The following is a 14,634-nucleotide window of genomic DNA, read 5'->3' as shown; positions in this document are numbered from 1 at the left end:
AGACCTTAGTTGGATATGCACGTCTGTTCTATTATCTTGAACGCTAGCCGAATGTTTGGTTATATCAGGTGACATTTTTCCTTAGCCCCCGCTTCGGTTAAATTGTTATTGTACAAATCACTTGTTTGGAAAAAACTCGAATACGCGACTTCGGTATGGGATCCATGCCATAAATCGTTAATAAGTGCTATTGAAGCACTCGAGAGCTGAGCATCACGTTTCATCTTTCACGATTACGGCCGTTTATCAAGCGTAACGCAAACGAAAACAACTTTGTCACTTGTACGACTCTCACTGCGCAGGAAGATATCGCTTTCTTGTCTTTAAAATCTATAAAGTGAGCACCACCCTTACCCTTAAAAATGCTCTAATCTCACCCCCAACTCATGCTTCACTGCGCATAGATCATTCTTGCAAAATTAGTATCCCAAAATGCCGCATTATATCACATTAATATTTGTTTATTCATTGAACTTCATCTGAGTGGAATCGCCTAACGCCAGTCCTAATGCTTATTAATAACATTTATGAGTTTAGACAAAAAAAGTGTCGGATTACTACACTTCTCTCTACTTTGTGGCATTCTTTTTGCCATAGTGTTTATTTTTACTTTAAATATGCTGTTACTTCTATTGGCATCCATTTTCCAGTGTTAGTTTTGCAAGTTTTTTATGCTAAAGGCAATTCGCGTGTAGATCTTTGTTAAGCCCTTATATGTATTGCGTACTGCTGCATAGTTAGTGGTTGAGTGTGCATATTATTTCGCATGTATCCCAATGTTGGTACAGTTTGAACATCCTGATATACCACTCCCCTCAGTTATGCCCTCTGGGCCACGAGGATAAGTAAAAAAATATATCTAAAATTGCTCGCTGAAAAACATGAACACGTCAGCTACTGCTATTGGAGGAACAGGAAGCCAACAAATATTGACAGTTCTAAACCGAAGGCTGAAGCAAGCGTATACATTGCATGGAAAATATAGGGAAATCAGAGAAAAATCTGCACCACGCAGTTTTTTCTTCGTTAGTTTTATGGCGTGGGTTTTAGAGTTCTGTTTCTTTTCGTTGACTTGCTTTCAAAATAAAGCTTCAAGATTTTCAAAAATCAGATGTGCTAATCCTTCCCTTGTTTCATATTGCTTTTTTTTTTGCGTAGAGGCTTCCTCATTATTGTTTTGCGATTGAATAAATGCGTCAGTATCCTCCTCTCCTATCGGCCTTTGACCAGAGGCGGTACGAAGCATGTTTAAGTAACTTGATGATGATGGTTGGTGTTTCATGGCGCAAGGCCAATGTTTAAGTAACTTGTAAAAGCCGTATTCCCACAAAGGGTAGCTTTTTCTTAGCGCTACATCTCCCGTTACGCTCCATTCTCCTGTCTTTTTGGGTAATCTTGTCTTGTTAGTCTCCATGCACCGAAATTTAAGAAAGAAGTCGCCATATTGAGCTTCATCACGGCGCTATTTTGGTTTTTAAACTTTTGCAGCTTTAAAAAAACCGAATAACACATATTTTAGCACTCCGAATACTAGTTCAAGTTCACTTAATTCTGAAAGTGTCTTGTTCGAAACAAAACGCTCGAATACAAATTGGCAACAGCTTTAGTTTCAGTTTGTTTTTAAAACGAGAACTCTGAACTCTATACTGCGGTATCGACACCATGGTGGCTAAAATTTCCTGCAAGTGGAGGGGCTGAAAAACGTGTTTCTAAGCGCAAGCACGCCTCTCCCTCTCTCTCCACACATACACATTTCCAGAGGCATGCAGGGCATCAAAACTGAAAAGAAAGCTGCACGCGAAATGTCGACACAACTGGGAACGACCTCGAAGCGGAAGCACAGAAAAGCAGCGGCTGCAGACAACGACACGCACTGTGAGGCAAAAGCGAAGCGTCTAACCAAGTCGGGCCACCCACAGGGCTCTAAATGCCATTATAACTCCGTCAAGCTCAGTAAAGAAAACACGGAACGAGTGAGACAGAGACCAGTGCTTTTAACTGAATTTTAATAACAACAACGGGATATATTAATAGAAAAAAAGCGCTGGTCCTTGTTTCGCTCGTCCTGTGTTTTCTTTACTGCGCTTAACGGAGTTATAATGGAGTACCAACTAGGTCATACTCATACGTTGTCTGAATGGCACACACACTGAGACGTCGAATCCGCTGCGCGAAAGAGTTGACGGAATTATTGAAACATACACAGAACAAAACAAACGTCCTTGTGAAGCCGTTAAAATACTTTTAAAAATCTGAGAAAATTTGTATAGGCACTTCCGAGCCTATACGGCTTACCTTGATGTGCGAGTAAATCCGCGTCCATAGTACAGATTTTAAAATACCATTAAAATAGATTGGAATGCCGTCATAGTGCACGCATTCTGCATGCAAGCGTCCTGCATTCTGCTGCCAAATGGCAGCGACAGTGACGTCGTGTCCCTTAGGCTAAGCTAGCAAGGCCCGTACAAGGCGCGCTTCTGTAACGTTAGCGGCAGTCATGGGCGAAAATGGTTAGTATTACTTCAAATGGGTAAGCAAGACAAAATGCCGCTTTGTTGAATTTGAAAGAATTATTTTTCGGTAATTCATGCAAGAAATATTTTTAAAACTTTCAAATTTTGCACCACAGTGACGTAATACGGGTAGCAGTGCACGTATTATGAGCTTGCACTTCACAACATAGTTATAAGCACGTTAACTGCACGTTAGCATCCAAGTGCTACAACTAATCAAGACTAGACGTTCCAGTATATAATGGCCCAGCCGTATACGTTTCTTGTCCATTTAATCGGCGACCCCCATCACACAAACAACGTTTTCTGGCGTCATAGAAAAACCACCGGAAAGTGGGTGGCGAGTTGCCACTACTTCATATGCTTTCTTTATTATCTCGCCAATTTCTTTGAACATTGCGATACAATTGCTACCGTTAATGTAGGGACAGAGAAGCCAGTTTAATAAAACAAACTTGTATTTTGTGTTCCTGGTCACTTTAAGAGGAGCACTGCGCAAGTAAACAATAACGTTCTCCTATCCACAATCTCGCCGTGAAAATGTTAGGTTCTGATCTATATTTACTGTAAACTGCAGATAATAAGTGAAAGAAATGGCTTTAGAAGAATATGATTGGACATTGCAGTGAACACGACAAGACAAACGCCGAACTAAGGATTCAAACGCGAAAAAAATCTGCGGCAATTCAGAGAATTTGCAGTCGTATTCTCATGCCGCTTGTCTAGAGTGTGAGTTCTTTACAGCCAAATATGGCTATGAACGGGTACTTTTCGTCGGTTGTATAGAAACGCAGATTCCTTAAAGAAACTCCGAGCATCCCGAAGGAGAATATCGAACTCTTCAAGCCGCAGTGGGGCAACCTGGTCTCTGAAGAGCACTGTACACTTTCCAAGCGAAGATATTGCACAACAAGCAAACATGGTGACACGCGAATCGCCCGCGAGCTGATCGATGATCGGTTGGATAAAATAAAATCTGGCTCCAGTGCGGGTAGCCTCCTCCGCTTTTAGCGCGAGAGGAGAAGACGGCAATGTTGCACCACTCACAGGACCGCTGTGAAGTGGTGCCAACACCTAGGGAGCTCCACTGCACTGTCGAAGGAACGGTGTAATAAACACAGCCAGCTGCAATGCACCGGACGCTCACGATAGTACGGACGGATGGAAGATGGAAAACGACGAAAACAATGCTAGATGCGAAGGAGATTGAACAGGAAAAAGAAAGACAGAAAGAAAGAAAGAAAGAAAGAAAGAAAGAAAGAAAGAAAGAAAGAAAGAAAGAAAGAAAGAAACAGAGAGAGAGAGAGCAAAAGTGTGGGAGGCCAACAGAAAACAAGAAAGAAAGAAAGAAAGAAAGAAAGAAAGAAAGAAAGAAAGAAAGAAAGAAAGAAGGAAAGGAATGAAGGAAGCAAGGAAGGAAGGAAGGATAAAGAAGTAAATAAATAAGAAGAAAATGTGAGCGTTGGGGAGGTACCGCAGGATGTCTCAGGAACTGCAAGAGAGGTTGGGCTACCTGAGTTTGAGAACCGATTTTTATGAGTGTTAGCGGGGCCTTTGCATCCCTACGTCACTGAGCCATGATCGCGTTTGTACGCGAGAGCGGCAGCAGCTCTAGAACTCTGTTAACACCTATATAAGATCTTCATTTTTTGTTTACCCCATTCGTATGTAATTTTGTGTCGGCCCTTTTTTTGCGCTCCCGTAACTCTTGCAATGTACCAACTAGGCCAGTTGACAATGCTTGTGTTCTTCTTCTAAAACAAGGCTTAATCACTTCCATTTTTTGCCTGGTTTTCTCGTCGATTCATATGTGGTGTCATTCGCGGCATCATTTGACTCGGCGGGCAAACAATATTTCACGGTAACTAAACCCGCAGTCCTTCTTCCCTTTAGAGAGGGCTGACCCCATCCCTTATTCTCAGTGATCGTGAAATCTAACCACCGTGGGCGTGACGCCAGTGATGCGTATTGGGCTGCCCGTGGAGGCACAGATGGAGGGCGTCCCACGTGGCCCGGATGGGTACGTGATCATCGAACGGACAGCGACTCCGCGCAGCCAAGGGTTCAATTCTTTTTTCTTTGTGTGGCGTCACGAAGCCATCAATTTCTATCCATCTTAGAAGTTTTTGTCACACACGGTTCTGAAGCCTGGGGGCGTCGTTTTGGCGGCGCTAATTAGCGGCGTCAGGATTTTACACCCGCCCATCAACTGCTCCCTCGATGTCCTAAGCGAAGCTAGACACTGCCTGCTGCCATGTGGAAGGAGTTTCAACAAAATACAAAAGCGAGGAATAAATGTGCACATTTGGTACCTCGACGGAAGAATTACTCGAAGTAGACGCGTTATGTTTTATGAGGTCTCTGGAAGCGTCTGAGCTTTTGCGTCCTGCGCTATCATTTTTTCCATTTACGTGTCTTTTAATGGGCAATTATTTGACGACCAGTATAGGAGAAATCTTTTCCAGAGGGATGCGTTCCTTCGAAGAAAAGGTCGACCTCCATAAAACATATGAACGTTGCCCGGCACACGTGTGGCAACACGCATCGGTGTTGTGTTGCACTGCACGCAGGTGAACGTATGTGTACTGCACTGTGGTCATTTTGTATTGTTTTTCACAAGGCTAGAGATAGCACTACTACATTACATTCCTATTTTGTAAGAAGCATTGAGTATACCTACTGTATATACATACATATACTCTAATGGCATACTGTTGCTGTATGTTACTGTTTACTCTGCACATGACATATTGTTAGCTGAGCGCACACGGCGGGTGTCAGTAGAGATCCGTCTAAGGAATTTTTATCACCTCTTTTTTTTTTCTATGACAGCCACTGTAGCTCTCCCTTACTCGAAACATTGGAGTAGTTCGGAGTGGCCAGCTTCTCTTTTTTTAGGAGCTAGCCTATCCAATATCTGTCTGTCTGTCTGTCTGTCTGTCTGTCTGTCTGTCTGTCTGTCTCTCTCTCTCTCTCTCTCTCTCTCTCTCTCTCTCTCTCTCTCTCTCTCTCTCTCTCTCTCTCTCTCTCTCTCTCTCTCTCTCTCTCTCTCTACCTCCTAGAAAGAAGCCACCCGGCCGTAATGAAACGATTTCGCATAAACCTCGCAAGTAAAGTTCATCCTAGTCCGTGTGCAGGGTGCAAAGAAAACGCAGACCATCCACGTAGCCTGTAAAGGGTGCTCCACAGCATACATTGTTTTACTGCGGTGAAACACACTGCTCCCAAAGCGTGATTCAGATATTATTACCTGCTGAGGCCTGGGTGTCTGTCTCTTTGGCCTCAAAACCACCCTCACGCACGTCGCTCTAATTAGTTATAAATACGCAAGTGATGCGATAACGTGATAGATGACGTATAATGACGCAAGCGATATCTGGAATGATGGCAGAGCACTCTCTCTCACCGTTGCAACTGCGTTCTCAAACGATTCATCTGCCCTTTCACGTGACCGGTGACATCCCATTTGTGCCTCGACATTGCTACCCACAACGATAAATAAAATCGTACATAAGCTTTCCAAGCGCAGGGGCAGCCACAGAGACGAGAATCCGAGAAAGAGCAATAGTATAATTTCCCATTTAGAAGGCGCATATGAAAACAGGAGAAAAAGAGAAGACCGAGTGAAAGTATGCGGAACACTTCTAAGATACTGCACCACATTATCGCCATTAACCGATAAGCAGAGATCGTGTTGGCAGAATAAATGGCAGCACGAATTATTGTGGTAACGGAAGTTTTTAAATAAATAAGAAGATGATTATATCTCGTTACACTCACATGCCGCAGATGGCCTTCGCGCTGACCTCGATTTCCTCGCATCGGCCCAGACAGCGGCGGGGACAACACCGCCGAGAGCAAACAGACAACTGCGACTACTCTGGCGTAATGGCAGCAATCGATTACGTTGGCGGAGACACGTCCGTGAAAGAAAGGAGCCAACTGGGTGGCTCTTTGCCTGAATGATGACTACCGCCTCGGCCCCGCACCAACCGGCCCAACCGCAAACAACCAGAAGAGAGAGAGCTTCGGTGGTTGACCCGTGCGGGAGATGACAAAACATGACCAGTGTCAACACATGATATGTGTACTGTCAGGATTGCAAAAGCAAATACTGCATGCGTACGTCAGTGATTTAGTTGTCTCGACAGTGGGGCTCCTGAAATGCGCCTGTGTGCTTTTCATTGACTTCGAGAAAAGTAATAACTAAAAGGCGCCACGCCACGCAGAAGGGTAAGATCGAGAGCATAGTGGCATGTCACCAGCACGGTGTTCCCAATCAGGTATAAACAATAAATGGAGGACGAACATTGTTTTTACGCTGCAGCTTATGTCGGCCCCTCTTCAGCAAAAAGAAAAAATAAAGAAAGGAACCCGCAACATAAAAATGGCGCCAGCAATACGGCGCGAGATTCCACGGAACCGCCAAATCTTAGCTCCAGCTGTGCTTTACGCTCCTTCGCAACGTGGTAGTGGTAGCTCTAATATTTGCAGCACCGGTTAGCGCAGTGGGTCACGTATTTCATGATCGTCCCTGTCCTCGTGGCGGCCTGCTCTCGAAAAATCTCGGCGAGAGGGTTGTACATAAAGGGTTGGACGTCAGGCGCTTTCTTGCTCTGCCCGCCACAGGCTCGTCGCGACGCGTACACGTGGTTACCGGATATTCAAGACAACGAACGCGCGCCTACTCACTATCAACAGCGACATCTAAATGAATATCAGTGACGCCAGAGACGTCTCGCGTCCGCGCCATAACTAACATACAGCTCGCTGCACCGGCATCAACGCCGTCTTTGCGCTCACAGGACATGACGCGCAAGTAGTGTCGTGTCCCCGCCTTTCTCCGTTTGTTCATAACGTTCGTAGACAATCCTTCAACGCAAGAGAAGTCACAGCTACAACTGTAAAACGTACTTCATCAAACATTGTTCTTGCTCAATTGTCATAGGTAATTGTGTCGCGGTACGTTAACAGCTGACGGTGTGAGTCATTTTACCTAAGGGTTATCGTTCGGAATCGTTTCCCGGCGACAGCCGCAAACTAGGAGGTTATTGTTTAAAAAGTACGCGCTCAATCGCGTGCCTGGTAAGCAGCGTGGTGGCTTGCCTCCTGTAAGAGAGCTTGGGCACCGGGGTTTTGAACATTTCTTTAGGACCTACAACGGCCAACACAGCCGCTAACAGAATCCGTGGCGGAAGCCTGTACAACGTCGCAACATTCTTGAAACGATTCCCGGTAGACACGCGCACTCCCAGGCAACGCAAGCCCGCACAATGTCAACGCAGTGGTTCTCGCCTAATTATGAAGAGCGCTAAAGTAGGCGTACAACGGCGCTGCTGAAATCGTGCTTCAGTTACCGCCACAGAAGGAAGCAACAGGGGCTATTGTTTTCTCTAGCAGGCCCATTCGAGTGCACCCTGTTGCCAGCTTGACCAGTGGAACATTCTGTATTTTTTCGCCCACCGAATTACTATTAGGAGTGGAGTGCAGAACTTCTCCAAATTGCTCGAGAATGGGAAATGAGTGAGAAAACATAAGCATGCTGAGTGAATGGGGTGCCTAACTGCCCGGAAGAAGCGAGCCACAAGAAAGGAGACGAAGGGATTTGGATTATTAGGGTTTGCTCGAGTTGGGGACAATAAAACCAAGGGAAGGCGACGCAGCGATTGCGGAGAGCTTTGTGGAACGGGAGCTGCGAAGAAAAAAAAGTAATAAAAAAAATCGCGCCAATCCACCCCGTGAATGTGGTTGGAAAGCAAAGCTGTAAACGGCACCGATAACGATTACCCATGCGACGTCACTCCGCTCTACAAATAGCAAAACCAGAGAAAAGTGAAATGCACTTAACCAGTCCATTTATTACTTCAAAGAGATATTCTTGGTAAGGTTAAATCAATGCATGATGCATGAACGGTGTTTGGTTGAGTTGTATTGGTGTAGCACCAGAGTGGAAAGTTTTTTTTTTTAATTAAAGTGAGCTCCAACCTGGTGTTAGACGATCTGACTTCTCCGTCTCTGCGCCGCAGACGGAGGCGACGAGATTTGCGGCAGAGAAGGAGGAGGAGGAGGAAGAAATACTTGTGTTCAGATTTCTGAACGGCCCAGAGTGCAGCCCTGAGGAGTGAGTGATTTCTTCTTCTGTGTGGCCCATAAGGAGTCCGCGCGACCTGTGTTTTGTCCACCCGCTGAACCTGGGTAGGTAGAGAGGGCCGGGACAGCAGCCTCTCCCATTGCTCTTGTTGGGTAGTTGACGGAAAGAGAGGAGGGTGCTCAGGGCTAAAGTCGCACACCCCGATTACGGGGCGGAGTGTTCCTTCTTCTGAGCAAAATTTACATTCAGCGTCGTAGCGATTCGGATACATTAAGTGAAGACGCGTAGGCTGTGGGAAGGAGCCCGGATTGTATGAGCCGTTGGGTAGTTTGTTGTTCTCTGGAAAGGTCAGGGTAAGGCGAAGGTACGGTCTGTCTCAGAAGGCGATAATGCTGGGTTATCTCCCTGAACGTGACAAGCGGGTGACTGTCCTCGTGCAGCTCCATAGCACGGGAGGTAAAAGCGCAGGCTTGTCGGGTGGGCGTATTTGTTGCCCTCCATTGAAGCGTGAGGTGGTGTCCAGATGAGCTGAATGGAACCGTTTGGGGACTGGTTTTTTAGCACGCGCAGTGCAGGTCAGGACATCTAACCCGACTGGTAATTCCAGTAGGCTTGCTGGGAATCGGTGACTACCCTCCGAACCCCTGGTTGAGCGAGAGCCAAGGTGATGGCTGCCTCTTCTGCTGCCGTCATTTCTTGGGTCCCAACCGAGGTACACGCAAGACGTTGGTTCTGGAGGTAGCCACGATGATGGCGTATTGCTGCCCTCGATGTTTGGAGGCGTCTGTGTAGATAACTGCATGATCCCCGCCGAGGGTGGTGTTTAGCGTTTGAGCCCGTGCTTTTCTGTGACCCTCGTCATGTGAGGGGTTCATATTACTAAGCAAAGGGAGCATCTTTAGTTTTAGTCGCCAAGAGTCTGGGAGTACGTCAAGCGGAGTGACATTCTAGGATGCCCAGCCAATCTGGTGAAGCAAGCGGTTACCCACCGCATTTCTGAGTCGGACCTTCTGGTTAGAAAGATGGCCTTCTCAGCTCTTCCACCGTGTTGTGGAGCCCCGTGCTAAGCAGCCTCTGTGTGGACGCACTCATGAGAAGACCAATGGCCTGCTCGGCCGCCTTTCTAATCATTATAGAAAGCATCTCTATGTCTTCCTTGCCGAAAAGAAGACAGGGGGTTGACGTAAATGTCTCTCGAGAGGACAAAAGCTTCTATTAATCGAAAGGTACCGGATTCCTTTAGGCCTCGCTTCTTGGTGGAAACTCGCCTGATCATGTGTATGATTTGATTAATGCTGTTTTTGAGGCGCTGCAAGGAGACGTCACTCTTGGTGTTAGCCTCGAGATGTAGGCCCAGGATCTTGATGCTGGGGCTTGGAGTGATGGCCTGGCCATCAAGGAGTATTTGAATGTATTCCATGGTTTGGCGTGAAGGCGGACGACAAGGAGCTGTGATTGTTTACGTGAACACTGGAGGCGACAGGCTTTAGCACATTGGCGTACTAGAAGTGAGATGCCATGCATTGGTGTGAGCTTCCATTAATTTTTGTAACTCAGCACATGAGCAAAGTGCGCACAGGGCCGCTAGGGGTAGTGTGAGGGCGTGAGGGGTAGTGTGACGCTTCACGTGGCATTCAGCGAGAACGCAGGGGGTAAACCCGTAGATGTGCTTGGTGACTACACCACCTGTCTTCCCCGTCTTCGCGTGGGCTCGTAGCTAAATCGCTAAGACAACGGGCTCTCGCTTTGTTAGTCTATTAGTTCCAGGTTCGATTCCCGGCGGTGCCAGTAAATTCTTTTATTTGTTCGCTGGAGTTTTCTGGTGACACCAACGGTCGCGAAAGAACCCTTGGGGGGTAGAAGTAAAAAGCTTTGCTTTAAAAACAAAAGTAAAAAAGTCCCGTATTGTTGCTTAACGCACCCCAACAAACCTAAACCCGACATTTCCATGCAGAGCTTCAACTACACCGCGAGAATGCAGCCAAACGGCTACAAAGGAAAGCTATACAGCCTTCTCAGAAACTTCGCAGTTGAAGAAAAATTTGTCCTGGTCCAGGATTTTTCTTCAACTGCGAAGTTTCTGAGAAATCTGTATAGCTTTCCTGTGTAGCTGTTTGGCTGCATTCAGGTGGATGTCAAACTTTCCTTCATAGAAACTTACTCCACCTTAGGGATTTCCCTTAAATGTGGTCGGTCAACTCCACCTTGATAATCTCACAGAACTCTCCAGACGGCTTGGTGTAATTTCTTTCAGACGGACGTGGGATGTCATGTGTTAGTTTTGGAACACCACCCTTTTCCAGGCAAAGCTTTTCGGATACCGCTTGCAGATAGCGACGAACCATACTCACGAATAAACGCCCCGATAAAAAAAAGAAAAAAAGATTAGCGCAATGGCGTCCCGGTTTCTTCGAATGCGTCGTTCCTTTTGCTTTTCTCATTGCTCTACTGCAAGTCTCCCCCAACCTTGCTCACAGAGACGCAAAGAATCTCTGAGGCGCCATGTTTCAGCGTTCGCTACCGTGGATCCCGTTGTATATGACCGAGTGCGCCGCCGATAAGGCCCCTCGTTTCTCCCGTATACCTTTCCGAGTGCCACGTTCCGAAAGCAGAAGAAATAGTGAAACACTGGGGAAATTCGCGTTGCGTGATGTTGTAAAGGCACTTAATTTGATATTGCACATTAAGTAATTGCACTATATAGATGGCGTTGCTTTGGAGTGGGTACGGTGCTTGAGTATAGCACGGAGCCGACGGCTGTCCCGTCGTGTTCGCGTGCTTTAAATTACCAGTTGGGTGACACAGGATAATGCGGACGTACGTCCGCGGATTAGACTGCTATGTGGGAAGTAAAGCGCACCAGTAGTGGCCTTGATATCGCATGGTTAAGGTGGCTGCCGCCGGTACAAACGATGTGAGGCGTCCCAGTGCCATTGCACCTGAAAGCGTGCTGGAGATGTACGAGTAAAACTTTACGTGCAGTCATGCTAATGCGTGCATGTATACGGCATTTAACATGTGCAGCGTGGTGGTTTATTTTTCACATCACATCTACAGATAGGATTTTCTTTAAAATTATTCTTGGGACTTTGTCCATTTTTATGTACGTTATATTGGATTTGATATTCCCGTTGCTTGGCTAAAGCGGGGTTTGTTACCAACTTCTTAAAAAAAAATGCGGCCAAGTGGAATAAATAAACGGGAAAAAGGGGTCCTGTTCGAAACTTATCTGGCTCGTCCCACCACGCGCAACGGTTCCTGCATCTATCTCGTGTGAATTGAAATAATCCTGGTAAACAAGGCCAGCGTTTTCGTATCACAAACCGCTGAGAGCCGCGGTCTACCTCTTGTGCTACGAGCAACGATACGTAAGCCGCGAAATGAGTTAAAGCAGTTCTCCGCGCGTCAATTACTGCGCCAAACGCCCTGAATAACAGTTTTCCAGTACCACCTGAAACAATCGGCCGGTTATCGCAGAAGCTCTGTTCTCTTTTTAGCGGCATTTTCAAACATTTCTCTGGCGTGTAGCAAGTCGCCTCCGGCTCTGCTGGAAAACGCTGCTACCCACCGTTATCCTTTGGCAGTCTTTAGCGCAGCACACCCGGCGTCAAAATAATGACATTTTGCTTTTATTTGGCGGAGCATTATAACTACGGCAATTGCCTTCCTCAGGAGGTTACAATAATGCGGATAGGCTAGTGCCAATACTATGTACAAAAATCAGCAGTGGCTTAGCTCGGCTATGCCAGGATATGCGTAGCGTAAGCTAAGGTTCAGCTGGTTATTTTTAGGTTTTCTGGTTGGCTAGAATTAGCTGATTATCATGCATATTGCTCCTAAAACGATTTCCAATCCAGTCCAGTCCAGTCCAGCCCGCGTATTTTCAAACGCTTCGCTGCACAGAGCACCCACGTGACATGTCTGTTCGCCCGATGGAGAACGGTAATTAAAGGTGATTATTGGCTGCGCTCCAAACCTAAAGTGACCTAAAACGTACCAAATCACCACTATTAACCAAAAAGGAAGAACGCGTAGATTTGAGTTTAGAAAGAAAATAAATCAGAACAAAATTAGCCAAGAAAAAAGAAATTAAGAGAGAGCCCTGCCGGGACTCGAACCCAAGCCGCCAGCGCCAATACTCAGTACCCTACGTCAAGGCTACAGAGCCCGAACGGTCGGCTCGTTTTAGCAGGCGCTCAAAAGAATTGCGCGAGCAGTGATATCCAATATGTCACGTGGGTGTTCTATGGAGCGAAGCGTTTAGAAACAAGCGCCCAGTGCAGTCCAATCCACTCCAGTCCGGCCCCGTCTAGTCCAGTCAGTGCTCTTGCGAATGCGCAGAACGGGTCTCCAGAAGCCACGCGAAACGGCTATCAAGCGGCTCCGGCGTAGCGTCAGACTTGGCTACTGCGCAATGAAGGCACACAGCTGGACACGCGCCGGCGCCACTGCGTCTCCCGCGGCTATGACGTCACTCCTCTGGAATGCGCAGACCGGCGAATGTGCAGACCCAATTCTCTACACACCCGTACTCCAATTGGATTGTATTTCCAATCCAATCCAAATCCAGTCCAAATCCAATCCAATTCAATCCAATCCAATGTTCCTCACGCTTGCGCAGCACGACCCTTCGAGGTCCACGCGAAACTGCTCAACCTCGGCCAGGGTAGCTGACGCTACAAAACACTGGTTGCGGGTAAACGGCCTTTTTTGGCAGTGAGTACTGGTGCACAGTAAAGCACCCATTTCCCGCTGTGTATTGCATCTGCTATATGTGTTTATTTGTGTTGGCGCAGTTAAAATTCATTGGCACAATCTGTGTGAGTAGAGACCTAGGACGCCGGTAGCATGATGTCTTTCTAAGTAGTAAAGGAAACTAAAACATGTTATGAAGAATGATAACTTCGCAGAGCTGGCGCGAAAGATTCAAGAGAGAGAAAAAGAGAGAAAAGGACGAAAAGCTCTGAGTGCCCTTCGTCGCTTTCCTCCTGTCCAAGGGGTGCTTGATTTTCTCAAGTGCAATACCGACGCTACCTGCAGCTTCGTGCGTCAGCTTTTTTTATTTTTTTCGTGCGTTATGAAATATACGAGCCATATATAGCTTCGCACTTTAAAAACTTTTCTTCTGCGCCAAAAACAACTAACAAGAAGCGCAGACGAGATTAGCACGAAACTCAATACCGGTACGCGAGTACTCGAAGGTAGCGAGAGCACTTCTTTTTTCCGTGTTTGAATTTTGCAGCCTGTAGGGAATAGGCTATGATCCATTTACTCCGAAAATATTTCCTTATATCCTCTTTTACATCCCTCTGCTCATCTCTCATGCAGCTGTCACATGAAAGCAGCGGCTTTGTTCTCCAGGTGAACCGGAGTATGGGCTCCACCCGTCGGGATGAACCGGAAGTAGTCGCTATAGGTGCGATACAGAGCGGGCCGCAGTTCGATCTAGGCTGCTTCGACCGCAGGAAACTGGTTTGAACCCGCTGTGCTCATTGGCTTCCTGGGTGGTCGCAAAAAAAAAAAAAAAAAAAAAAAAGCTTCGGTCAAAGGCGATAGGAATTTTCTTCGGGGACACCTGACAAACGCGCGCTTCTCCGGATGAAACTTCAAGCTTTAATTCTGTAGGACGAGAAACGAGCGACGCGGCACAAAATTTTCCATAAACCAGCAAACCTGAGGTAGACATAAAAATTAACGACGCTCCCACTAACGCGTAAGGCTTGAAAGTAGAGAAGCTCTGCGGAACCCTCACGACCATCACGACTCTTTAAGTCCACGATTGCAGCCGATTTGCTTCTTCGCTGCCGCAACAACCTTTACTCAATCTTTATTGCTATAAGTGTCAGCTTCCTTCATTTTTTTTTTGGAAGTGATAGTCATTAAACATCACCCTGGAAGGGCATACGCTATGACGTGTCTTTCTCGTTCCGAGCAAGTGGTGCCATGATTACGGAGAACGCTGGAGTTTTTTTTTGTGTTTTTTTTTTTGCGAATCTTAGCTAATTTTCCCAAGTGGACATTCTTGGCTTG

Source organism: Haemaphysalis longicornis, unplaced genomic scaffold, assembly GCF_048455015.1.
Source record: "Haemaphysalis longicornis isolate Haplotype H1 unplaced genomic scaffold, Haemaphysalis longicornis Haplotype H1 scaffold_9, whole genome shotgun sequence".
NCBI lineage: Eukaryota > Metazoa > Arthropoda > Arachnida > Ixodida > Ixodidae > Haemaphysalis > Haemaphysalis longicornis.
The sequence above is the reverse complement of the archived record's forward strand: the minus strand, read 5'-3'. Positions refer to the sequence as shown.